The sequence below is a fragment of the Plectrocnemia conspersa genome, unplaced genomic scaffold (assembly GCF_051122295.1).
Source record: "Plectrocnemia conspersa isolate PC_06_02 unplaced genomic scaffold, ASM5112229v1 ptg000002l, whole genome shotgun sequence".
In the NCBI taxonomy this organism is placed as follows: domain Eukaryota; kingdom Metazoa; phylum Arthropoda; class Insecta; order Trichoptera; family Polycentropodidae; genus Plectrocnemia; species Plectrocnemia conspersa.
Genome location: NW_028277166.1, coordinates 1612685 through 1639245, shown reverse-complemented (window position 1 = coordinate 1639245; position 26561 = coordinate 1612685). Strand labels below are relative to the sequence as shown.

At 30.2% G+C, this 26561-nt stretch overlaps 1 protein-coding gene across 4 annotated transcripts in view; it reads left to right on the top strand.

Annotated features, from left to right (window-relative positions):
• The window catches only part of LOC148237287 (uncharacterized), a 251416-nt gene that overhangs the window by 189152 nt on the left and 35703 nt on the right, over window positions 1-26561 (top strand). Inside the window, exon 2 of one of the 4 annotated variants that reach the window (XM_088205393.1) lies at window positions 3118-3145. The exons of the other annotated variants lie outside the window; for them this stretch is intronic. The gene's annotated coding sequence lies outside the window, so the exon portion shown is untranslated. The remainder of the gene's footprint in view (window positions 1-3117; window positions 3146-26561) is intronic. 4 annotated transcript variants of the gene reach the window in all.

Here is a 26561-nt window from a genome sequence, read left to right as displayed (position 1 = left end):
GCCTTTTCGTCTTCCGCTCAGTCGCTTCTTTCTTCTTGCATTTGGTCCTTAGTATTGATCATTATAAAAACTAACTCTTTTAAATTTGGCTTTGTAAATTCTAGGCCTGATTCAATTCCCGATTCAATTCTTAAGGCATCTGAAGTCAACTTTGCTGTTGTGTAATTTTCTTGGTCTCATTTACCATCAGATTATTTAAAGATCTGTGTGAAACATTTAGCTAGAAAAAATTGGCTAGAGAAACTTCCACGTAAGATTTTTCGCAATCTCCGAATAACCAAATACTTATTGAAATAGCTTAAAAAAGGTTACTGATATACTTCCCTAAGAGAATATTTAATTAACTCGCAGAAACTTTAATGTCACTAAGCATTTCCTTAAACTACTAAAGAATGCTACTAACAAAACTTAAACTACCCTGTTTTACAAATATAAATAAAAATCGGAATATCTTTAAACATTATAGTGTTTTAACCCTTTAAACGCCAGCGACTTTTTATTGAGTCGCTCCTTATTTCTATCCATGCGTCTGTATCTCTTTCTTTTGTGAGGCGGATTTATATTTATATATTCTCTGTAGCTTTATTATAGCCAAAACTTGTCGGCACTCTGATTTAACACTAACGGATTTTTTTCTCTACTGGCAATCTTTGGCGCGTTCGGACGCGCGCCATCGCGCGCGCGCCCCGTACTTTATAAGCAATATGTAACTATTTTAAATCGTCAATAAGATAAACTACTGTGTCTAATTGCCACCCGTCACCAAACTTTAAATAAATATAATATATTTTTAAACTTCCTATAAAAAAATAATCATCAAGTCGCAAGCAAGGGGAGGCGCTGGTTAATCTAATATTTATTATAAATATGGATTTAATTTCAGAATCAAATTATAATTATTATGTAATCATATTTCGTACACTTAAATTTGCTATAAAATCTGTGCAATTAACTAGTTCACTGCCTATATTATAATTAAAATATTAGCTCATTTTTATGCAACGTTCTTCGTGTATTATATTTAACTGCGTTTTTTTGCAAATTCCTAATTTTCAATAATTGTATCATCTGTCAGAAACCCAGATGCAAAAGAGTGCCAATAGTATAGAACAAAAGCTCGATAAGCTACATGCTTAAAATCAATGACAATAGAATATTTAACAAGGAAAGAAAGGCATGAGCAATACTTATTTTGATTTTAAAAATGGCTTTAGCATAAGCTCTATTTAATGTAAACGTAAATAATCAAAGTTCAACATCTGAAACTTACGTACAGATACGAAAGGATAAAGTCATTCATGATAATGACATTCGCGTCATGAAACAACTGTACTAAAATCAAACAGCCAGTGATAAGGTTAAGCTGTGCAGATTAGACGCAGTGTATGATAATGATATATATTTTATATTTAACATGTTTTCTTAAAAAACTATTCTTATTACATATATGACAATATTAAAAATACTGTGAATAAAAATATCAATAATATTATATTTATATATTTATGAAAAGTCAATGTATGTATTATAAATTCGACTCAATTGATGGATTATTAGCAATATAATTTTATTTTATTCTCAGAAGACCAATTAAGAGAACATTTGGGTATTATAATTAAATTCAAGGTCTTATCTGCTAGATAAAAATACATCGTCATAACAATATATTATAAATGTATATACGTTTACCAAAATATAATTCGAGTACACGCCTACACATTAAACTCTCTATTATCTCTTTCAAATATCGTTGTATGTGTATTAAATTTGTTTGTCTCAATCAAGCCACAGACAACCGAATTTAATACAAATTAGCTTCAAGCATGTAAACATCTCTTCTCAAGCAGTTAACCGCCGCGAGAGCTTTGATTTTCTAATTACTTAAGAAAATAATAAGAATACATTTCTAAACGTTCTGTGCCATTGATAATCTTCAACGAACACTTCAAACAATCGTTGAAAATTCTTTGGCAAACTCAATTAATATGATTAAAGAACAATCGAATCGGATTTTTGCGTGATTGATTTCGCAGAGAAGAGAAAACTTTTCCATTAGGAAATCTCGAGCAAAAAAAGTATAAGTTAATTATTTTGAAGAATATATTTTCTTTATACACATATATTATTTAAACTTGAAACGGATCAACATATATTTTTATAAATAGATTTGATTCGTTAATAATATTTCGGTGATTTTAATAAATTTTGCATTCTACAACATTAAAATATATATTATTCCTAAGCATGTCAATAATTTTCGCCATTATATTGCAATTTTTCCTGCGATCTAAAATCATAGATTTTTATTAAACATCCTTCGTCCGTTCTTATTCCATAATCTTCAAATAAATATTAAAATTATTTAATTACAAATACTATGTATATATATATTTTTAAATAAATACTTTTTCATAATACAAAAAATTTTATTAAAAAAAAATTGTTTACAAAACGGCAAAATAGCAATTAGCATTATTCAATAGTTGTATTACACCCTTGGCTCAGAATCACCAAACTGAACAATGCGCGGTAATTTAGCATTTTCCCATCATGTAATAAGACACTCGCACTAATGGTTTTCGCCGTTGAAATCGTTACACACGTATATTATAAATGACGTGTGTATAGTGCGTATGTACATAATTTACTATATATATATTGTACTACGATAAGGGAGAAATTCTCAAATGGCATATAGAAACAAGAGCGTAAAGCAAATATTGATCGTATCGCATTTCGTTATTGTTGTAATGTTAATAGAATTGTTTTGGATGTACGTGAGTAATATGTGTCTGTGGAAAGTTCATTATGTATTATAACGTATCAATATCATCGCATGTACTAACCTGTTACACGATCGCTGTTTAGATACGCGATAATGCTACGTGACTTTTAACGTGTACGTTGTGTCGACGGAAATATTTATTTTTAGACATTTAGATTGTATGTATAAGTACAATAATTATATTAACTTGTTTTAGAATGTAATTAGCTTTATCAAAGCAACAGACATTAAACGAAAATTAACTCATACATATGTACTAAAACATGTAATTAGTAATTTAAGATTTATGTATTTAAATAATAATATCTAATGTTATTTTTATTTTGTTGCAGGTATCTATTGAACTTATTCAACTTTAGTGTTAGTTATTTTTCTTTAATGTTTAATTATTTAATACATACAATCGATGCTGTTGAGAGCAAGCCCGGGACCTGTAAAAACTATGATTCCGGGCCTCATGACAAAAATTTCACTGTATATATTTTTTAGTATCGTAATATAATTTTTGATTAAATTTTATTCGACACGAGCTAACCCTTTCTATGCTCCAAATAAATATAAAAATTAGCCACCGTTGCGACATATTTTAAAAAATCATACTTCAATTAGGCATTAAAAATTATTAAAAAATATCTACTCATAATATTTTTCTGATAATTAGTCGTGTTTTCTTTGTTGCTCGGTGTTGCCATATAGTGATTTTCTAGTCCAGGTTAAAAGCAATAAAATCGTGCCATCGTGAGTGAGAATCAAAATAGCTCATCTAAACCGAATTTTTCCTTTATTGCTTTTGACTTGAATTTTTGTCTTCTGAGAAGTAGTAATATCTGTTGCGTTCTCCTATTAAACAAAATTCTGTTTGAATTTAGTCCATAGTAATATCGGTTACGATAGCTATCATATTTGTAAAACAACAAACAAAATATGGAGCAATATGTGAGATGCGATATCTGCCTGTACTTATTCTTTCGCCTATTTTCCCTTGAGAGATAAAAGTTCTTAGTCTATAATTATTTTAGTGTAAGAACTTTTAAACAGCAAATGGACGTTTCGCAGATGTCAAATTGCGCTTTAATGACATTTTAGCGCAGCATATTAGCGCATATCAATTAAATTATATTTTCGCTAGTAAAAATATATATTTACTGGTGAAAATGTATTTGGACTTTACAAAATTCATTGTAACATTTATTCATTGGATGTAAATAAATAATGATAAATTACTAAATATATTTTAAAAGCTTAAAACATATAATTGTACTAACACCTACAAGATAATTTATATTTTCACTGATAAAAATATATATCTACTGGTGAAAATGTATTTCGATATGATTTTACTAAAATGACATATTTAAAAAAATATTTTTGGGATTGATTCGAAACTGTTTTTTTTTAGATTGTCTTTTATGAATAACCACATAACACTGAATGTATAAAAAAAAACTAAAGGAATATTACTACTAATTTTTTTAATTGAGATGGTACAAATTTTTAAGGTACAAGTTATATTTTTTCTTCATTTAAAGTTTTTCCATTTAAAGATGCCAATGTTATTTTGTCGAAAATTTTTGGCTTACTTCGTTTTGGCGATAAATGAATAGTTTTAAATTGTAAATCACTTCCGACTGATGTTTTATAATTCAATTCAAACGGCGAATCACTTAAAACTCGCATCCAACAATGGGGGCCCGGTCAATTTACCATAAGACTCGTTTTGCGCAAAAAAAAAAATTTTTAAATGCAAATTAAGCTTTTAAACACTTTTTGTATACAACATTTTTTAGTAGGATTTCATTTTGCAAAGTTATGACACTTAAAATTTTAACATTGGCCGATATTTTGTAAAAAAAAAAAAAATTTCATACAGAACGTGGTGCTCAGTAGTTCTATACGATACTAAATATTAATTTTTAAATCCTCAAAACCAAGCATTTAAGAGCGTTAACTCTTCTGAAAGTCTCAAAATGGCTCGTATGGGGGTCCGATCGAACTGATACATCGCTTGTTTTGAAGCAAAAAACTATTTTTTTTTATATTTTATTTAGATGAAGGTTAGGCTTTTAAACGTTTCATATTTAGCAATCTTTTCGTTAAAATTTAAACCTATTGAGCGTTTAAATTTTTATACTTGTCGCCATTTTGCAAAAAATTGACACATTGGATTTTGCTAACAAACATATACAGGATGCTCAAAAATTCTATACTGTTACCAAAATTCAACTTTAAATATGTATAAATAAGCTCACACTGACCTTAACTATATTGCTAGTCTTATGAGCGTATGTATGGTGGGTTGATCGACTCATAACACTAAACGTGTAATGGAAAAAAAAACTTTTTTTTTTAATTTTTAATTTTTTTAAACGGTATCGTAAGTATATTCAAAAGCTCTATTTCGTATCAAAAATTCAAGTCTATATCTTTGAAAGGAACCAAATACAAGCGTTAACTATATGCAAAGTCGCATAAAAGCTCGCACGAGTGCCCGGTCAATTCACCGTAAGACTCGTTTTTTATTAAAAAAATAATTAAAAAAATTTTTAAAATGCAAATTAAGCTTCTTAACACTTTTTTCATACAACATTTTTCAGTAAGATTTCATTTAATAAAGTTATGACACTTTTAATTTTTACATTGGCCGCCATTTTGTAAAAAAAAATTATATCTTTTTTTCTTACACAAGCTATAAGGGGTGCTAGGTAATTCTATACGACACTAAAAATTTAATTTTTAATCTTTAAAACCAAGCAGTTAAGAGCGTTAACTCTTCTGAAAGTCTCAAAATAGCTCGTATGGGGCTCCAATCGAACTGATACATCGCTTGTTTTGAAGCAAAAAACTATTTTTTTTATATTTTATTAAGATGAAGTTTAGGCTTTTAAACGTTTCATATTTGGCAATCTTATCGTTTAAATTTAAACCTACTGAGTTACGAGTGTTTAAGTTATTATACTTGTCGCCATTTTGCAAAAAATTGATACATTGGATTTTGCTAGCGAACATATACAGGGTGCTCAAGAATTCTATACTGTTTGATTAAATAAAAGTCTTCACATTTCATTTCGTGTAGTGAAAATAAATTCTGTTTTTATTAATTTGTAATAATCATCGGGGATGTACAGAAAATTTTTTTTTCGAGGATAACTCTCAATGTGTACCTTCACGCGTTTTACTTCTTTCTCATTGGTTTTCCAGAAACAACCTTTGATTTTACCACGAAAATGCTCTCAAAACTTTTGTTTCATTGAGAGCACGGTCCACTCTTCCTTTAAATATATTAAATTTGTCTAAAAAAATCTTTTGCATACTATTTTTTTTAAATTAGCTCTAACTGTTTTTTTAACAAAATAAACTTGCCCCACTTTCAAAATCAACGGCTCAATTACACATTGGGAAAACCTTAAATAAAAATTATTTGAAAATATATCATCCCTCTGTAATTATCTATTTATTTTTCATCTGAAACAATCTCATATTTTGATTATTCTAAATCCATGATTATAAACGCGTGTGATAAAAAAATAGTTTGCTTAAATTGAGCATCAATGCACATAACATTTTATTTGCTCTGTCTAAACAAAATATGACATTCCTATCAACATATAAATCGTATTTGAAACACAAGTTCCCCGTCAAAATGGCAATTTGTCGTCAATCTCTCACACAATAGTCACGTACACCTAGCGTCGTATTACACCGGCAATGAAAAAAAATCCACCCTCACACAACAATATACACAATCGTAAATAACAAAATTTATATTTTCATCTCCAACACACAAACAAACCCTTCGATATATTGAGCGGTGTTGAAAGCACTATCCCCAGAAGAATCAAACTTACAGATTTACGATCCTACATACACACGCGCACTACGCACGTATGAAATATAGACACGCGGTCGTAAAACGGGAGCCATGTCCCCATTCCACTCGCCGCTCGGCTACAGGGCGTTGTCAAATCAACCGTTAAAACGTCACCCGATAGCGGTCTCTCGAATGTCGCTGTAGCGGATCGTTTTTGACGGATCGGATAGCGATTACCGGCAGGGATTATGTGATTAATGAGTAAATTAGATATGTTTCACCGCAGACGCGAACGAGGATTAGGTAAACTTTTGGGGAAATATCAGATTTCAATTTGTAATGTGAGATTCTCTACATTTAATCATTTTAATATAAAATAAAAAACAATACAACAAACTTTACTTTAAAAAACATAAAAAAAATGCATTTATACTGTCGGGACCATCCGTAATCGTTGCCTCAAAATTAGTAGTTAAAGATTAGCTTAAATTTGTATCAAACTGATAGATTTGTGTTCTTTGCATTTATTATAAATCAGAGTTTTTTTTATCGCATTCAGGAAAACATGTATACTTTTTAATTTTTAATTGTTTGTTAATTCGTAGTAAATCTGCGATTTATTATAAACAAGAAATATTTTTTAATGAAGGTTATGTATTAGTTTTTTTATTTTTTAGTATTTTTTTTTATTTAATATGCCCTTTTTAGTATTTTTTATAGTTATCATGAATAAATGTAAAACGTAAATATATTATTTTTTTCACCAGTGTTAATTTAGTAAGCTTCACTGGTGATAAGATCAATGTTTGAACTAATGTTTACTCCAAAGTCAATAAATTGTCACTTGTAATGGGTCAAATTATTTTACTAATAATTGCCAAATTTATTATTTAGTATGCATTTCCTTAATTCTCTCTAGCATTGGATTTGGTGATAAGTCTTACAAATTTCTACAGCACTCAAATGCATCATAGATTGTGAGCTTTTAGTGAAATATGATCCTTCAAGTGTATTCTTTTGACGGCTCTGCTTTTTATATGCATAACTCACACATGTAAATAATAACCATTCATTGACTCATAATAGTCAACACATAAATTACTAAAAGCTTTGATGCATCAGAAGAAAGACTGTTTCACTGCATTTTTCGGATTTTAAATGTGAGACTTGAAGGTCTGGTGTCGTACTAAATCGGGTGTTTTTAAAATTAGTTTATCATTTGAGTTGATATGTAATTCTAATGCCTGCACTACACTTTCTGAAAGTTGGCCAAGGTTGGCCAAGTATGGAGAGTATAATGGGTTACTTCGGTCGAGTTCGGTTCTGCCCGCTCTAAAATCTTTCGGAAGTTGTCCGAGGTTACCGAGAACGGAAGGTAAAGTAGGGGTAATTTAGTCAACTTGGCCAGCTTCGAGCGCTTCCGAACATTGTCGGCAAAAGGACCGAAGTCAAAGCTGCTCTTTCGAGTGCGAGCGGTGAGATACTTCCTCTTTCGCTCTCTCGCGTGTTAAGTGACGAGAGTGAGAGATAATGATATGGTGTTTCGCAAACTGAGATAGAACGAGTTCGGTTTAATTTCAGTATGCGCGTAGGCGTCCTAGGGTTAATACGCATGTTGAGCACTGCATCGTGGTCACATGTTTATCAAGGACTTCAACAGACTTTTACTGACATATTTGAATATGTTAGGGCACCAAAATGGATTAATTATATTTTTGATAGTATATTCTTCTAACATATATCGTTATTACATTTTTTTTAATATAAAATTAAATAATTAAAAAATAATTAGTGCTACTTGATTTTGTTCAAAAAAATCGTTTCGAATATTCTTATGTATTTTCTTAGATCGGTTTATATAAATGGCACACCATAACGAATTCTTATTAAGAATCGATGACGGCAAATTGTAGGATAGTCACAGATGTGGTGTTCGTATTCTGAAGTATCATTTTTATGTCTTATGGCATTTTGCAAAAGCCGACAAAGATTTTGCGTAAATTGAATATTTACGAACAAAAAGTTTTCACTGGTATTGTATTGGTGAGTGCCCACACAAACTTTTATAATTATCAGTAACGTAATTTTAATAAAATGACAATTTAAAAATTGCGATTATTTGGCACATTTTTCGATCGCGCGCAAATACACCAGCTGTACGTGACAGAAGCCGCCGTCCGGAGGTCATTCACAGCCGCCGTCTGGCATATGAAATTTTCGGCAGTGTGGTCGCTTACTCGAAATCGTAAGTCAAAGAAGACAACTTCCAGAGAGTGCAAGTGCAGGCATAAAACTAAACTAAAGTCGAAAGTGTTAATGGAAGTACGTTTTTCAACAAAGTGACCACTTTCGACGGTCCTTTTCGTCAGCACTTCTTTGCCGATTGCATGAACATTGTAACGATCATGGAGTACACATTTGCGCTAAAAACATTTTGGCATTTCTTACTTTATTTGCATCTTTTCTGCGAAGATATCCGCTATTTTTTGTAATGCGCGTGCCAAATAAGCAATTACAAGTATTTGAAAATTTGCCATTTTTCATAAGAAATACTCTCTCGACAATCGGTCGCCAAAGATTACACACTGTCTACGATCGCTCAAATAACTAGAGAATAGCAATTTTTAAAGTAATAACTTATGACGAACCTTGTCCAAGGCCTTCTCAAAATCTGTATATACGACGTATTCATATCAAAAATTTTTCACTTACTTTCTATTTATTTTATATTTTATTACCATCTGACATACCTAACAGACATGACAAACAATAAATATAAAATAGTAAATAAGTATAAAAAATAAATTAGATCTTGTAATAATGAATATGGAGAGGCATCCAATGAGATGTTTTTTTACATGTCAATATCATAATCAAAAAAATATTACTAATTGTTTATGTATAGACAGATTGTAAATATATAAAAAAATATTATAAGACTGTTAGGCTTAGTACGAATAAATTTGTATATTTTAATAAAAATCACACAATATATTTTAATGATTCTTTAAAATACGTTTTTTATAATTTTTATTTTAAAATTATTTATCTAATGTAAATGTTTTTTATTACTAGTATATAAAATATTATATCCGTTACACCTGAAAATCCGCAGATGTATATCAATTTATAAATCAAACATCTACGCAATAGATATATAAGCCGTACCGGATTTGTTTGTTTAAAGCAAACGTTTGACGTGCAAAATCAATATTATTCCATCGTCGGTTTGGCAAAATGTTTGTTGTTTTGCGTTTTCGAAAAATATTCAAAATGTCTGTGATTTTTAGTTCGGTTGCCGAATATTCGAGCTTCTGTGTAACAAAACCACATGCAACGCAATAATGGCATTTAAATAATTAACCGATATAATTGGCTAATGTAACTCTAAGGATAATTGCATCATATATCTAATTTCTCATTGATATTTTGCAAATACCTAGATTATAACCAGCGTGTGATATTGCAGGGACGGTTAAAAGTTTTTAATCCTACCTAATATCATGGCATAAGCTTGATGAATCGCAGCTAATGAAACCATTCTAATGCTCCATAAGTATATTTTAGAAAGTTGGTTTATATAAAATCAATACTGTAATATTTTTTTATTAATGATGCATTGCTAGGAACCTATCGTTTAATTTTAATAAATCATGGCAGACTAAGAATATTGTAGTATTTCTAAAATAATTATTATTTATTAGACTGATTAATTTTAATAATATATTTTGAGGTAAACTACCCGTGTTTTTCTCTAAATCCCAATTGTAGTTCACATGGGATGTTTTGAGAAATAATAAAATCCTTTAATTGTGTAATTATTAATTCTTCCATCACTTTTTCTATACAAGGAAACATATTAATTGGTCTCATTTTTTCAACCTTTTCACTATTTTTTATTTTAGGTCTTTAGCATTTATCTGCATCTTGAGCACTCATGATTTAAAGCAGAAGTCTGACCCACTCACTGCCTATTTTAATCTGGCTCACAGATTTCACATTTCCAAACTGCTTCATGTATTTTTCATGTAATTTTCACAAAAAAATGCGGAAGATATGTTTTCTGGGCTCTAACTGAGAGACTCTTAATATACCTTCAATTTGAAGTGAATAATCTGAAAATTTTAATAATTTTATAAATGTCTTAAAATAATTTGTTTAGGATTTATATTTATATTTGGCAGCACCTATGTAAAAAGACATTTTTAATAACAAATTTTGACAATTAGAAATGATGAACTTAGAACCTCAGTTTTATAAGTCGTTCTCCCAACAACAATTGATATCATTATTCTTATTATTAAAAATTTATTATTAAACACATATTTTTAAGAATTTGCGATAAATGAAGTATGCAAATTTATGGTGAAATTAAAGCTGATTGTTAATTGCTAAAAAAATATTTCGATACGCCCCATTACATTTATAAATCATGTGACTATTATTATAATGAATTACTTTTAATATTTTATCAAAAGTATCACATCATACGTTCGTGGTATGGGTTATTTTTCATAACGTACCTCCGAGCAAAAAAAAATACGCTGACAGTCAACAGAACGAATTAAGCTTCGTGAAAGCTCAGACTGGTTGTATTTTGTTTACCAAACGAAAATTTAACGAAAGCTTTAACGTACGCGTATACTCATAACGTGGCGTAAAATATGTTTGCGATCGGAATTCGACAATCATATTTTTCCGCCGTTCGAACTTTTCTCCGATTAATGGGCTTTCCGCGTTGCGGAACAATGGGAAAATTTTCCATGGAAATTACGCAAAGCTCGAGTGGATGTTTGAATTACGAACTTCCGTCCATTATTTCAGGAAACACGGAAGTGAGTAGGAGACTTGGGTACTTCTCGGGCACCACGCCCGCGTCCCGCAGTTGCATTAGGCTCGGGAGTTTCAGCCCATGGGCAACTGAGATCGAACCCAGTCTGGCGTTCGCTCCGGAGTACTGCGCACTCCGGCGCTAGGCCAGACCTCCTTCCTTGGTCGTCACGATTGACGACCGTGGACGGGTCTACCGTCGCGAAATGCTGTTGATGGTCTCCGGCATCACTAACCGTTGGAGACGGAGTTGGATAGGGGAAATGGAGGGGAGAGGGTGGTTTGCGGGCAGTCGCGCTCCGCTTACCTTGGGTCTCTCGGAAGAGAATAATAAAAGACAACCTGAAAGAAATAGGGGTTCTTTTTATCATCTACTCTTTATTTTTAAGTTTTTTTAGTTTGGCGGCTTAGGCATGCTCCGATCGAAGGAGCACGTGTGGGGGTCCTAAAAAGGGTTTGTTTTTGAAAGTATCCCGCATTAGGACACAGTGAAGCGGTTAAAGAAGGTTTTGGTGGTTCTTCGGGTCTCCGGGAGATGTTCCTAGCGGCGCCCTGTTGAACCATGTATGAGCGTTATCGGTTTCTTGTCGGGCCGATTGATGTCTTGATGGGATCAGGTGTTGGTGCGGCCCTTCTGTGCCAAAGATTGACCCAGAATGTGCCGTGTGTCCGCTTTTGGTTGTCGACTCGTTCGGAGCTCGTGAGAACTGCCGCTCGGTTCGGCTACTGGAGCGCGACTGAGTGAGTAGGAGAGAAAGATGATAGAAAACGAGCGAGAGACGCTAAGCTTTTTTGGCATGTTATTATTGTATTATATTATGATTATGATGTCGTGCCGCCACAGTTGTTTAAGGGTTAATTGAATTATTATGGAAAAATCGAACGGCGCATTGTCTCATGGGAGTGTTTTGACAAAACAAGCTTTCCTGGAAAATTGCGAGCTTTGTTTTCTGTGAAGGTTATGTTTATGTTGACCTTAAATTGTTGTCTCTCAGACGTTGCTTATGAAATAATATCAAAACAATTTCTACACTGTTATTGTACTCACTTATAAAAATATATAATTTGAATACGAATGTTCTGTAAATAATCTTGCCTTTAATGTCATGTTTAAAGCTTTCAATACTAATATTTCAGAGTTAATAATTGACTTTTATCGTCGCATCACAGCAAATTTACAGGCAAATTATTTGGAATACAAAATTTATTTTTTGTCTTACGCGAAACGTAAATTATAATATTTTGCACCTTTTTAACTTAGAAAGAAAATGAGTTACGACTTTAGTATATTTACATCAGCCTAACTTAAATATAGTTAATTAATTTCGTAAACGCTTATTGTGAATAAGACAATATTTTTTTATAAAAACTTGGGTAAAAATATAGATAAAAATTACAATTAAAAAAATATTTTTTATTTATTATAAACCGCTCACAAATAATTGGGAAATAGCACAATATAAAAAAATATGTTTTAATATGATTATATTCCTAATACATCTTAATATTTTTTTCGTGTTACTATATTTATAATATTTTTTGCATTTTTTTATAGTATCTTTTAAATAACAATACAACTGAAATTTGGTTTAAATTAACTTTAGTTTTTTAATTGCCAAGTTATTGAAGGCATTTCATCAAAATTATGATCTTTATCAAATTCAAAGAGTCTTAAATTGGAAAAAAATAATGTAGTTTTTCATTAACAAAATAATAGCAAAATTAAAATAATAAGAAAAGAATAGAACCCGTGGCTGTAAATGTATACATATATTTAAAATCTGTGTGTAGTTTCCTAAAAAAGAAACATCATCAAGCTTTTTAAATTTAAACATATATAACATCACATCTTGTATTAAATTATTATTATAAAATCAGTTCTCTAAAGCAGTGATAAAACTTTTTTGGGGTTGCAAAATTTTATTTATTCAACAGAACATATAAACTGTTATTTAATAAAAAAATAAGTACTAGTAAAATAGCGAAATAAAACTATATTACCAAAATTCATAATAATTTCTGTGACGGAAAAATAGACGAGCATGATAGTCTCAATAGCCGGCATACGGTGTGCCTAACGACGCGAAGCAGATCGCGTACTCTCTCAGTCTTACGCGTGAGGTATCTAGTGGTCGGCAAATTATTTTACTCGTGTACCCCTTAAACGACAAAAATATATAGCGTACCCTTTAATATAAACAAACATTTGTAAATAATCAAATTTAGCTTAAATACTTGCATTGCAGTTGTCAATTTCTCGTTTTTTGTGTTATTGTGAGTTGTCGTAACCCTTAAAATCGACTGATTACCCTCTAGGGTACGCGTACCCAACTTTGGAGACCACTGATCTAGAAGTTAGCTTAAGACTTGCGATTTCCAAAACAACTTATTTTACATTAAAAAAATAAGTACCTCAAAAAATTTCATTAAACGTATATTTATCGTCCTTCAACGCAATGTATATGTTCTTAAACCCCAAAATTTTGCTTTCAACGAAGAATATTTTTGATGAGTCACCCCTTATCGCATTTTTTCAAAAATACTAAACCTTATTTTTAATTCATAATAGCTACCTTTTGTGTTTGTTTTATTTAAATAATATTTTTAACTCATTATTACATATATAGCGGTGTGACAAAATAAATGGACCAGACATTGCTTTTCATATTTTTTTATTTTTTACATACTTTTATGTAATTTAAAAATATAAAAACAATATTTTTACAGAAACAATTCATTTTTGCACATTTTTAGTTTATAAAAATAATATATGGTAACACACATCTCTTTTATTACTTCGAGTTCTCTTCTCGTTATTACAGTTTTATTTATTTTGGGTAGCTTAGCCACATGCTTTAAATGGGTTTTTTTAATATGTTAATTAGTATTTAAACACTTTTAAGAATTGGTCAAAACAATTTTCAATTTAATGCTTATCAACTTAAATATTTTGATTACCAAGTAAGTCTTCATTGATTCTGCCGTGTGGCAGAGAGCTGCATCTTTGATAGTTGTCTCGTCAGATAAACAAACATGCAAAAAAATTATCGTAAACATTTATAGCGTGAATTGAAAAAAAAATAAAAAATATATATCTCGAGATGATTCATAATAAAAAAAACGTTCTTTAGTTTATACATATTTAACGTTCAACATACACATATAATACATTTTTAAATCCATGACTATAGCAAGCACTGTTTTATTTTACAGCATCGTATTGTTTTGATGCTATTTAATACAGGAGCGTACCCTAAGAAGTGAGCCCTTTCTGCATTCAATTTGCTCTCGGTTTACCTTATACATACAACATACACATAACACCACTCATATATTCGCATATAAAACAATACAAATTCCAATAATAGCAAGATCAAAGGCTCAAAATGCGCGATTTTCCACCATAGCGCACACGAGCTCCCCTTTCCATTGTGCATATAAAACACATAAATATATGTTTTTCTTTTTTATTCCTTCGCTTGAAAAATTGTGTTTTTCATCTATATTTAAAGCGCTCTTTATGGCGACTTGGCTCAAATTTCGCGCGTGTTTTCCGCACAAATTTTTCACAGCCGGGGGAAAACCTCTCATCATTTCCCTTCGAACATTATGAAAAGTATCCCGTTACGGTGCTTGGGAGGATTATTTTTTCTTTTTCCGACGAAAAAAATCTCGTCTTTTGTCTTGTCACACGGTGACGGAAAAGGGGCGAATTATCTTTCGGAAGCCTCGGAAGGCAGGTGTATTTGGCAAGGCATCGCTAGGGAGCTGCTTTAATTGATGCGCAAGAAAAATGCTAAGATATTAAATATATAGCAGTACGAAAATGCTAAAAAGGACGTTTGGAATTTAATACTAGTAATGAAATTAAATAATTTGAGAAAAAAAGCATTTTTTGAAAAATAAATCTTTAAAAATGTAAAGATTGCTACAAATATACCTAAATATCTAAAATATAATAACAATAAAAATTGTTAGTTCTTTAAAAAATATTTTAACTTTAAAGTTTTATCTAGTGAAGGCATACTGTTTATTTTTAGAAAATAGTTAATTTTGAAAATAGTTCACAAAACGAAAGTGTTTATAGCAACTTGTGAATTTTATCAAAAGTTTTAAAATAAATGTATTGTTACCTTTAGGTATACATTTAATTTAAATATAATTATAAAAAATATACTAAGCTTATATAATTATTTGTTATATTCAATAAGAATTATATATTTAATAATTTTAAATCACCAGATGCTAAAGATAATATAATTATAATAATCTAAGTAATAAAATGATCAACTTGATCATCGACTTAGATTTATAATAAAAAGTGTTGAGAACCACTAGAAATGTTGTCTAAATTTCAAAAATACATTAATACCTCAATATGAGTATTTACACCTAATTAAAGTTTAATTTAAAATAAATTTGCTTTTTAAACTATTTTAAGATTTTATCAAAGTATAAAAAAGATACTGGTAAATTATATCAACATTTTCAATATAAATTTATATATTCAGTATCAGTAGCCATTGTGTATTATATTTTCGATGTTTTTTTTTATTTCCTAAGAAATAGAAATTCTCGATAAATTTTATTAAATTAAAAAAATATATATATTATATTTTTTTTATTTATTAGTTATTAGATAATATTATTTATATATGTAAAATATCTTTACTGTTTTTATTTTTGCAATAATATATTTAAGCATGTGAATATAAATATTTATAATGATTATAAATCAAGGTCATCCTAAAATAAATGATTTTTTTTTTTTTTTTTTTTTTTAATTTTAATCAATTTAAGATATAAATTTTTTCAAAATATAAATATTTTTCTCATCTCTTGGAGAGTTTTTTAATTCTAATAACATAAAGTGTTGTATCTAAGTATCAATTCGTTATATTAATCAGAGGAGCAAGGTCTCTAGAATATGGAGGATGGAATAAAACCTTCTGAACAATTTCCTAGATTTTATCAAGAGTACATTTCGTCACATGAGGACGCGGATATTCAACAAGGCATGTCTTTTTTACTTCCCAGTGCAAAAGATCCACCTTACCACAGCAAAAGCTCGCCGTTATTGTTTGGCCACATTTAAGAGTTTCATGATGCACAATTTCTTTGCAATCCCACCATACACACAAAATAACTTTTTTATAATGAGCTCAGGATTCGAGATTGATTTTGCTACTTGACATTTGGATAACAACTGTATTTTACGACTAGTGTTGTTGTACAGCTCTCTTATTGCTTATCTTCGGTTAATAAATAATTGAGAAAATGCGACTAGCTTCAAGATTCAGAAGATCTTGTGATATGCTGATACGCGCCGACTTGATTTTTTCGCGCCAGTATCCAAGCCTTCCCAATCTTCTTTATATTTCTATGCACTGCTGAATTTGACTGCTTTAGCTTCTAGGCAAGCTAATACATAATTCTCTTTCTCATTTATGCGGTCAGGACATTCATATTTGATTTTAAAAATATCTTTATATATATCTGCAGGTAAAACATCTGGTTTAATGCTGGATTCTTTGGATAAGTCTGCTTTATATAATTCTGAGCAAGCAATCTTTGTAAGACTTTATGAAAGTCTATTATTGAACTTCCTGAGATGTCCTCAATTACTCGTAGTTGTAGGTAATTGTATCGTTTCAAATTGCTATTTCGTTTGATTCTGATTGATAATTTTTTTATTTGTTTCTGTCATGTCTCAGTTTCTCTAAAGATTTATATAACATTATTTATTGCTCTTTCTCGGTTACTATTTTTTTTATTTTTAGATTTTATGTTTTATAAGTGGTCCAGTTTTTTCAACGATATATCCGTGGGAGATGATTCCTCTGCTATATATTTTTATATATTTTAAAGATGTTGTTTCGTTTTCATCTGTATTTATTTTCAACTCAGACACCTTATTTTGCATATCCTTGCCAAGCTATTATTTTTTGGGTTTCACCCTTGTGATACGAGCCGCAATCTGCACCTGGATAAGTTTTTATCTGGATATTTTAATACAAACCAAAGGAAAACTTCATAAGTAAAGTTATATATACTTAATTTAAGAATCTATATTTGGAACAAGAGCAATCAACTGAGACTCCAGCTTCGAATTAACTGGCCCTAAATATGTTTTATTAACAATTTACTATTGCTGAATATTTATTTTATTTAAAATAAAAAAAAGTTCTTGTTTTTTTTTTAAGAAAAAAAACAGATGGCAATGTTATTTTGTCTCTAATAATAATACCTTGAATGACAATTGACATAGATAAAATCTTACGACCAACACTCAGACAAATACGCGACCGTTTTCCAAGCCATTTCACATGAATATACTTGACTAAAATACCTGTAGTATACCTTTTAAGCACATACATACACGCCACTGATACACATACAGATGTGAGCTTAGTTGAGTGAAAATTTTTCGCCCGTCTCAAAAATATTTACACAAGACAAGAAGAACGGCTCTATTATTTTTAGTTATATCTCATCTTGCGCGAAGCCTTATTTCGGAATTATATTCATTCCGGGCCGAGTACGGGTTGAGTCTGGACTCGATCTGGGCTCCATTAAGCCGGAACAACTTGCCACGGTTGGCAAATTTTTATTCGACGGCCTCACCTGGCGCTGATTATAACGAAACGGAACTCTCTCGTCGCTTTTTGTGTATAGTGAGTCCATTTCGAAAGATTCACCCATTAAACCCTAGCAATCTTAGTGGAATATAAAAAAAAATGTACCTGTATAAAAGCGAGCATTATCGTAAAGAGGATTTGTATAGAAATTCCCATGTAACACGGAGTTATTTTTTGCGATTTATTTTTATTAGTGCTATATGCAAGGATTTAATCAAATATTAAAATCCTCGAAAAAATTTTGGCATGTCAAAATCTTGTATATATATTAAAAAGTATTTATTTTTCATTTATTTTGAGTGATAAAATGCGTTAAACGGTTAGACAATATTTAGCACCTACGTTTATGTTTAATTACTGTAGAGGACTTTATCTACCTGCACCATTAGTCACAATTTAAGCACGATCATTTGAATACCGAAAAGATTAATCTCGTACACTCCATTGACCCGTTTTAAAAGTTAGAACTCACAATTCACATTGCGAGAGAGATCTTGATACCATAAAAGAAGTTCGTCAACAATTACCTACCTAATAGCACATGCGTCTTGAAACTTTAACTCCTCATTATCACCGTCGGAAAAACTACTCTTTGTATAAAGAGCGTATATTGTTTCCTGTGTATATTGATGTAGACACATGGACTGTATTTTTTCTTAAGCCGCGAACACATTTTTAGAAGTATGTTCAAGAAGCGATGCAATTGGTTCGTAAACATCCTTATCTGTTATTCGCCAAAGCTGTCTCGAACGATCATTATAAAAGATCTGACTCTTGCTTACATCGACGGACGGCATACATTAAAATATGTGTTATAATTTATACGAGCAAACAAAGAAAGCATTCATATACACCATCACACACATTATCTAAATTTAATGTGACTTAAATCGTTTCAATTAGCCACGAGACGCACATAAGACCCCGTTCACACGCGCGAGCATTATTAGGCCTGAGTCGCACTCACGCCGCGGGTCCATAAAATTGATTTATCCCACCCAGCTTTGTTAGTTAATTATAAATTTGTGATTTTGTCCTCGACGTATAAAACTTTAGCAATTAGGCTCTGCGCTACTTACTACTACTGCGTTCGAGTTTCATTATTAAACTCGTTACTTTTCAAGTAGCGGAGACGAAACACATCCGTCACGCGGTCGTAAATAATACCCGGGGTGTATTTTTGGATGGGGTGTTATTATTATGGCCGGGGTGTAATTTCGCCCCAGTGTCATACCCGCGTCAAAAATAAAACATATTTGTTTTCGGGTCCGTGTGTTCATTATCTGGCTGGTGCCTTTGAGCCGAACTTTATTTCGGGCCGGATTTTTCCCAATGACATATTTTATATACGCATATGTGTACCGATGGCCTGGTAACAATATAAGCATTATTATGTATGCGAGTTATACTATAAAAGTCTTAAGTGTTCATTGAAACTATATGTATGATGAACCCTAGGGGGTGTGACTTCATAACCAGTGAGACGCAGGTGAATCTAGTTAAAGTTTTGTTAGATTATATTACAATTAACACAGGCGATAATGTGTAAGATTTTTTCTCTGAGCAGTGGTGGAGAAGCTGTCGCAGGGATGATGTCTGTGGGAGAGCATTAGAGGTAGCGACAGTATGGAGGAGTCCCTCTTGGGATCTGAGCGCCGTCTTCCGGGCGGCAGCCGTCCGCCAATCTCTTTGAGTGACTGCTTGTGACCGCTTTCTTCTCATCGGAGTCCAGACTTAAGTATCCAGAGCTGCAAAGCTTGCTGATTAATCACAATCATGCAGCGATAAATGTAATTGTTTCTTAGAACAGCAAAATACGTAAACGCCTTTAGAAAGCGACATTTGCTTAATAGGCATTGTCCAAGGTCGTCTTGCATTGCAACTGGAATCTTGTGGATCCAGTGATTTATTATTTCGCAACAAAGAAATATTCTCTCAATTACTGATAATATTTACAGTAAGAGCAAAACTTGTGTTATTTACGTGATTTTCTGGTCGTACCAAGGGCTTTTGTGTGTGATCCTATTGTCTCGTTTTCTTGCTGATGAATAAGCATTTTAGTCACAGTAAATTAGCGTGAGTTGTAAGAATGAGACCCTTTCAAACATGGACGTCTGTGCGTGCCTTTTCTCACCACACACGACCGGATTTGTCCGCCAGGCACCCGCGACTAACTTATCTTTTTGCATTAACCAGGTTTATTTTTTATTTAATACTGCTGCTTACTACTGACATATAATCTGTACAACAGAATAATTTATACAACGTTATCTGCAAAAATACGACAGCAAGCCTGTATCTTCTTATAAAAAACATGTTTACCAAAGTAAAGGGCGGAAATTTTAAATTGACAATATACCGGATTATTAGAATCTTCTCAGCCCACGGTGCCAGGATAAGTTATCACCTCATTTCCTAGGTTGTAGTCACCGTGAATAAACAACGGGGAGTATCTAGATCGCGCGTCATACCCCCGACACATTCCCTTTCAATTAGGGATCCCTGGCGATAAATAAACATTCGGCTGCACGTGTGTAAAGGCCACGCACGCCTGCTGATCCCGATCACAAACTCCAGCGTTATATTTTTGCACACTTTGATCTTTTTGGCGATTAATTAACGTTTTATCGATGTGTTTGCGTGTTAGTGAAATTGCATGTGTTGGGGTTTAACTCTGATGTATGTGAGTCGGGTTGGGTTCGTAGGTATAGCTACTACCTCTTTACGATCGTCTTGAGTCAGCTATTAAGCCCTTAATGGCAAAACATATCAAGGTTAGTTCCTACCAAAATTGTTATTAAATTCTGAGGCTTGCCTTTGCAAAACAAACCCATGTGATTGAGCGTTTTAATGTTGTGATTATTATAAACTAATGTCGGTATGACCAAATCATTGTTTAGGATAAATCTAAAAAATGGGGCAAAAAAAAAGGTTTTTATAGAGCATTTTGTAAACGTCGAATTATATTAGCTTTGCTTCTTATCGACAATTTTTTTTATGACTTGAAAACAACACAAAGTTATGAAGCTGCATAATTTTCATGTAAGCAAAACAATGATTTTGATGTGGGTTAAGTTATATGTTAAGGAAGTATTAATCACCAGCACGTTTATTTGAACCACTAATACTATATTTTTTATAATATACGATATTTTTAAGACAATTATAATCAATTTTTATATTATATTTAATACGGTCAATACCTGAGCATGTAACTGAAAGATGTTGTTAATCTGCATTTTCTGAATATTTATTACCCAAATTATATTATGCATAGACTTTGTATTTTATTCAGAATCATAAATATTAATTAGTGCTAAAAAATAACGATATAGTCGTGATTATCCTTAACTATTTAAATATTTATAAAATAACCCTTAATGAATAAATTAACTGCAAATAATAAAATAGTGAAAATCGACGTTATATACATTTCAATTTATTTTATTTATTTTATATGTTAGCCTAAAAATGAATTTCATACCCATAAAAATATGATGCATTTGATTGATCTTATATAATTATTGTAAATATGTTGCTTATTAAGAATTATATGGCGCTGCGTCAGCGATGCTGCGTATCTGTCTCAATTAGCGCTCTTCACAGAGACGCGTTAAACATTAACAAGTTTCAGAGTGGATGGAAAGAGCTCAAGATATATATTTTAATATTACAACTTGATTATTTGTTATAAATTCTTATAAGCCAAGTTAAAAGCCCTAGAAACAATTAGAAATGTTTGATTGCCCTATAGCTAAGGCATACTAGAGCATTTCATTTGTAAATTCAAAGTGGATGTTAAATAGCAATTTGTGAAGCTTACTTAAAGTTACTTTATATTTCTGTTGTCTTGTGTGCGTTAGATAAATAGGTTGTAAAATATATCTTAAGTTAGTTTAAAATAAAATCAGTAGTAGACAATTTACCTATTGATTAACAGTTATTTAAAATATAAATTAAACATTTTTAAAGTAACATATCAGCAAATAGTAATTTATTATCAAGGATAATTATATTTTATTATTCTTTGACAAGTTATCAATTAACCTCTCGATAAAATTAAAATTTTTTTTAAATAAAACAGTTTTTGAGAAAAAAGTTGTGCTTACAATATTATTTTTGTATTTTATCCACAAAGAGATAATAAATATGAAAATACAAAACTAATTATAGTATATTGTATATCAAACTCATTAGCATTCGTTAGTATTTAGAGTGGCACTTTATTGCTTAATGATTTTGTGTGTTAATTTATTGCGAATTTTATTAATATATAAATTAAAGATAAATAATAAAACCAATATTTATATATAATATATATTTATGAATATAGCATAAATGAATTTTCAACACGTGAAAAAGTAAATACGTATTCGTTTCATCTTTTTTTCTAGGAAAAATAATAATCTTTTAGCAAAAAGAAATGATTTATTACATAAAATTTCAAAATTACACTGTCACTTATAAAAAGAGCTTAATTTGTTATTAGATTTTTTAGCTGCACTATGACTGGGGATGATTATTTTTAATCTAGAATTATGTATTAAATGTAATGCTAATCAACAGCAATTAAAAACAAATTAAAAATATTAAGGGATTAGACTTCTAGGTCAATTTTTTCTGTAAATTAAAACGATCGACCAGTTGTTTAATTGAAAGGACACCTGTGTTTGCATCCCATATATAATTGTTTTTAAATTTCTATCGTATCTAAGAGAGAAACATTATTAATTAATATATAATTACGACTAATTATCACAGATTTGATTTTCTCAGATTTTCCCAATCTCACGGATTTATAAATAAAAAAAATCGAATTAGATCATGACATATATTGATTATTTACTATACAAATAGTTTAAAATTAGTAATTTAAATGTTACTAATTTACAGAATTTGATTAAGGTCTGGTTTCTCACTACATACTTATTATTTGTTGTGTTTACCCCGTTGTAACGCCTGTCATGTTACAAACATTTTTTCTAAAAAAATAGACTTTCAAAAATGATCCGTCATCCTAATTAAAAATGACTATTCAAAAAATTTAGAAAATTTCGATTTCGTTAAGAAATCTTTAAAAAACGTCAAGTGAGTAAAAATGTTTAAAAAAAATATAAATTAAATTACAAAATTTTATTTTTACATATTTTTGCCATTGATGTGAATTTATTTAGACACGATAAATACTGTTGTTTAATTTGTATTGTCATTAAATTTACTTCAAGCTTTATAAGTTAATCATATTATCATAATATTGACTTTAAACTTCTTAATTATTAATATTGAAAAAAAGTTACTTCAAACCTTCTTACCTCCTATAATTTATTTTTTAGAAAAAAAAATATAAATTAAAAGCGTTTAAAAAATTTGAATTGAATAAAATTAAAATAAAAAAAATGTTAATTGTAAATTTGTAAGGTATAAGGAAATTCGATTAAATAAACTTATCGATATAAGACGATAAATCCAAAAATATTATCGTAACTCCATATAAAAATAATAGAAAGTAAAAACGGTAAAAGATAGAAATTAGAGTAATTAATTTTATTTAAAATAATGTTGTAGAATAGATTTCTACAATATTTTAAATACGAAAATTTTGTATGTAAGACTTTTTTTTGCAATTGAAATAATTATTTTAAAGTAAAATTACGCACAATCAATGTTACCTTATTAAACTTTTTATTGATAAAAATATCAATATATATATAATTTATATAATAACTCATTGATTAAAATATCATAGAGTTTATATAAATTTAATTTAAAATTTTCAATCGCATAAGATTTAATTTCCTATTTATAAAATTTATAAAAAAAAATGTTTAAAATCCATTTATTTAATTTTAAGTTTTTATCTTAGGTTGCATAAACAAAATAAACTTGAAATAATAAACTCATATAATATGATTACATATATTTTTTTTATTTTTATAAGGTTTAATAAATTCTTTTAAAGATTTTTATACAAAGGTATAGAATATAATTTATTGGAAAAATTGCAATTTAAAATCCCCTTTTTAATTAAAAATAATATTACACTTATTGCTTCATTTAGATTTAAATTGTATTTAGTAACTTTTTAATTTTTGTATTGCAAAACTAAAAGTACAGACAAATACATATTTTAAAATAAAGTACAATTAAATGTTTATATCGATTATTCAGTTTAGAATAAATAGTTAATAAGATAAAATTGAAATAATTATAACAAGATGAATTAAAAAAAAAATACATTAACTGTTGTACTTGTTTTAAAACTCTTTCTTTTTAAATAACTATTACTACTAATAAATAATCAATATATGTGGTTTTCTAGTATAATAATTTTGCTAAGTCCATTCATCTTAAATGGGATCTTATCTTCTATTAATATAAATTAATATTCTAAACATCTTCAAAATATTACGTTTTTTTATATTTATTTGATTATTTATACATACGAGTTTATCTCAAATACACATTGTATTGTTCATATTAAATTTAAGATATTGGAACATATTTTAACTTTTATTTTCAGCAATTTTAGCTTTGCTTCATCATTTTTTTTTGTATTAGTAATTAATGTAATAATGTTAATTAAAAAAATTATTATATATTAGTAATTAATTGATTAATGGAAAAAAAAATCTAGTAAAAAAAATATTAAATTTAAACAATATAGGCTACAATGCTTAACCTTGTAATGGGCAAAACGATTTTAGTTTTTTTTCTTTATACCATTGATGATTATCTGCAGCTAACGTATTGTGGAGCTACTCCCATTTGTAGTAGTGCGTATACGTTATTAAAGGCATTTCTCCTTCTCTAGGGCACAGGCTTACGCACGCGCACCCACCCACACCCATCCACAGCCAGGCAATTACCTGATGCTTCCATCAGGCATTTGTAACGGCAAAGTAGCGCCTGTGTGGTACAGAATAATGATTTTATACACACACAGAAATACATACAGCCTCCTCGTACAAACACTGGAACACTCACGTCCAATTAGTCGAGATATCTCATTTTGGCTTAGAACGCCCCGGCTGCGGTTGATAAACCACAACACAACATCTACAAGTAGGGATCCACGGCCGCTAATCCGCGATACGGCAATAATTACATCCAGACCGAGAGAAGGCGCGATCTTGTGTGTTCTAAACAAGAGAGGGCCATCCTTGGAAGGTCAGATTTAATACAATATTAGATTAGGCCAAGAGTTCATTAACAGAATTACTCCACAAAGTAAAATAACTTTTTGTTTATTTGGCATACTTTTCCATTTTTGTTAAGGTTTGGATCATAACCAATAGAGTAATGAATTTATTATTGTGACGCTGAAAAACAGAAATCTGACTTTGCTGTACCTAATCACGACGCTTTGCGTCTCTGCAGCTCAGCGGGGTAGGTCGGAGAGGGCCAGATATCGACTGGTTCTCGGGGTCGATTTAGGGCTTCTAATAATGATTCAATTGTGGGTACAAACTTGTAATAAACAAACTGAAATTATGATATTGTGATTTATGTATATAAGTGCATTAAATATTTTTTTTGTAATCTTACTGAAACCATGAGTAATATTTAAAGTAATGTATTCACTAAAACAATTTATTTTTTTCACTTTTTCTGATTATTCTTGTGACTTTTTTGCAACAGTAAAATTGATAAAATATGCACAGTTACTTTTTTTAATCTCGATTAGGCTTTATTCTATGGTCCTCAACGTTTCTTCCGTCCCGGGTATATAAATAAATAATTTATTATATTTTTGTGGTGAGTTATGGTTATGTTTACAATACGCAAAGTTGAGAGAAGAAAAAAATGGGGTTTCACTGTTGTCGTGCGAAAAGTTCGACGCGTCTAAGAGCTTTTTGGAAGCTTTCGAAAGCGGAGGTTCTTTGTGATTTCGCCTGCGTGGGTAAACGGGATTAAAAATTCAGACACCGTTCCTTTACCGTGGACATATTGTTCCTTGGAAAACAATGAACAACATTCTCTCACAAATGCAATTCAGTGTAAACATGTGATTTTCTTTTGTACTCAAAATTCATATTTTTGTATTTTTATTAATTTAACAATAGACTAGTTGTTACAAATACAATATTAATGTGCTATCCTTTGTTAATATAATATATACAAAAGCACTTTCAGAATGTCTCAAATGACGCGTTTACTCAATCCCTACCTGTACGTAAAAATTGAGAATGTATATCAAAAGTCTATCGTGTCGTAAAAACTGGTAGAGTGGTTTATGGCGCTTTTAACACATATTTTTTCCGTCGCCGATTAACTACATATATACTCATTTTTCCAATAACATTGCATGCATTTAGTAGTTTTGCAAGTCATTTAAAAAAATTAAATTGAATAATTAAAATCTAATATTTATTATGATCAAAAATATTCAATAAAATATGTTTGCTTTTGTTACAAAAATATATTATCTTTTAATTATTATTCTATCAAAAACAAGACTAATTATTAAATTCCGATTCTTATAAAAAAAGTCACCATTCAC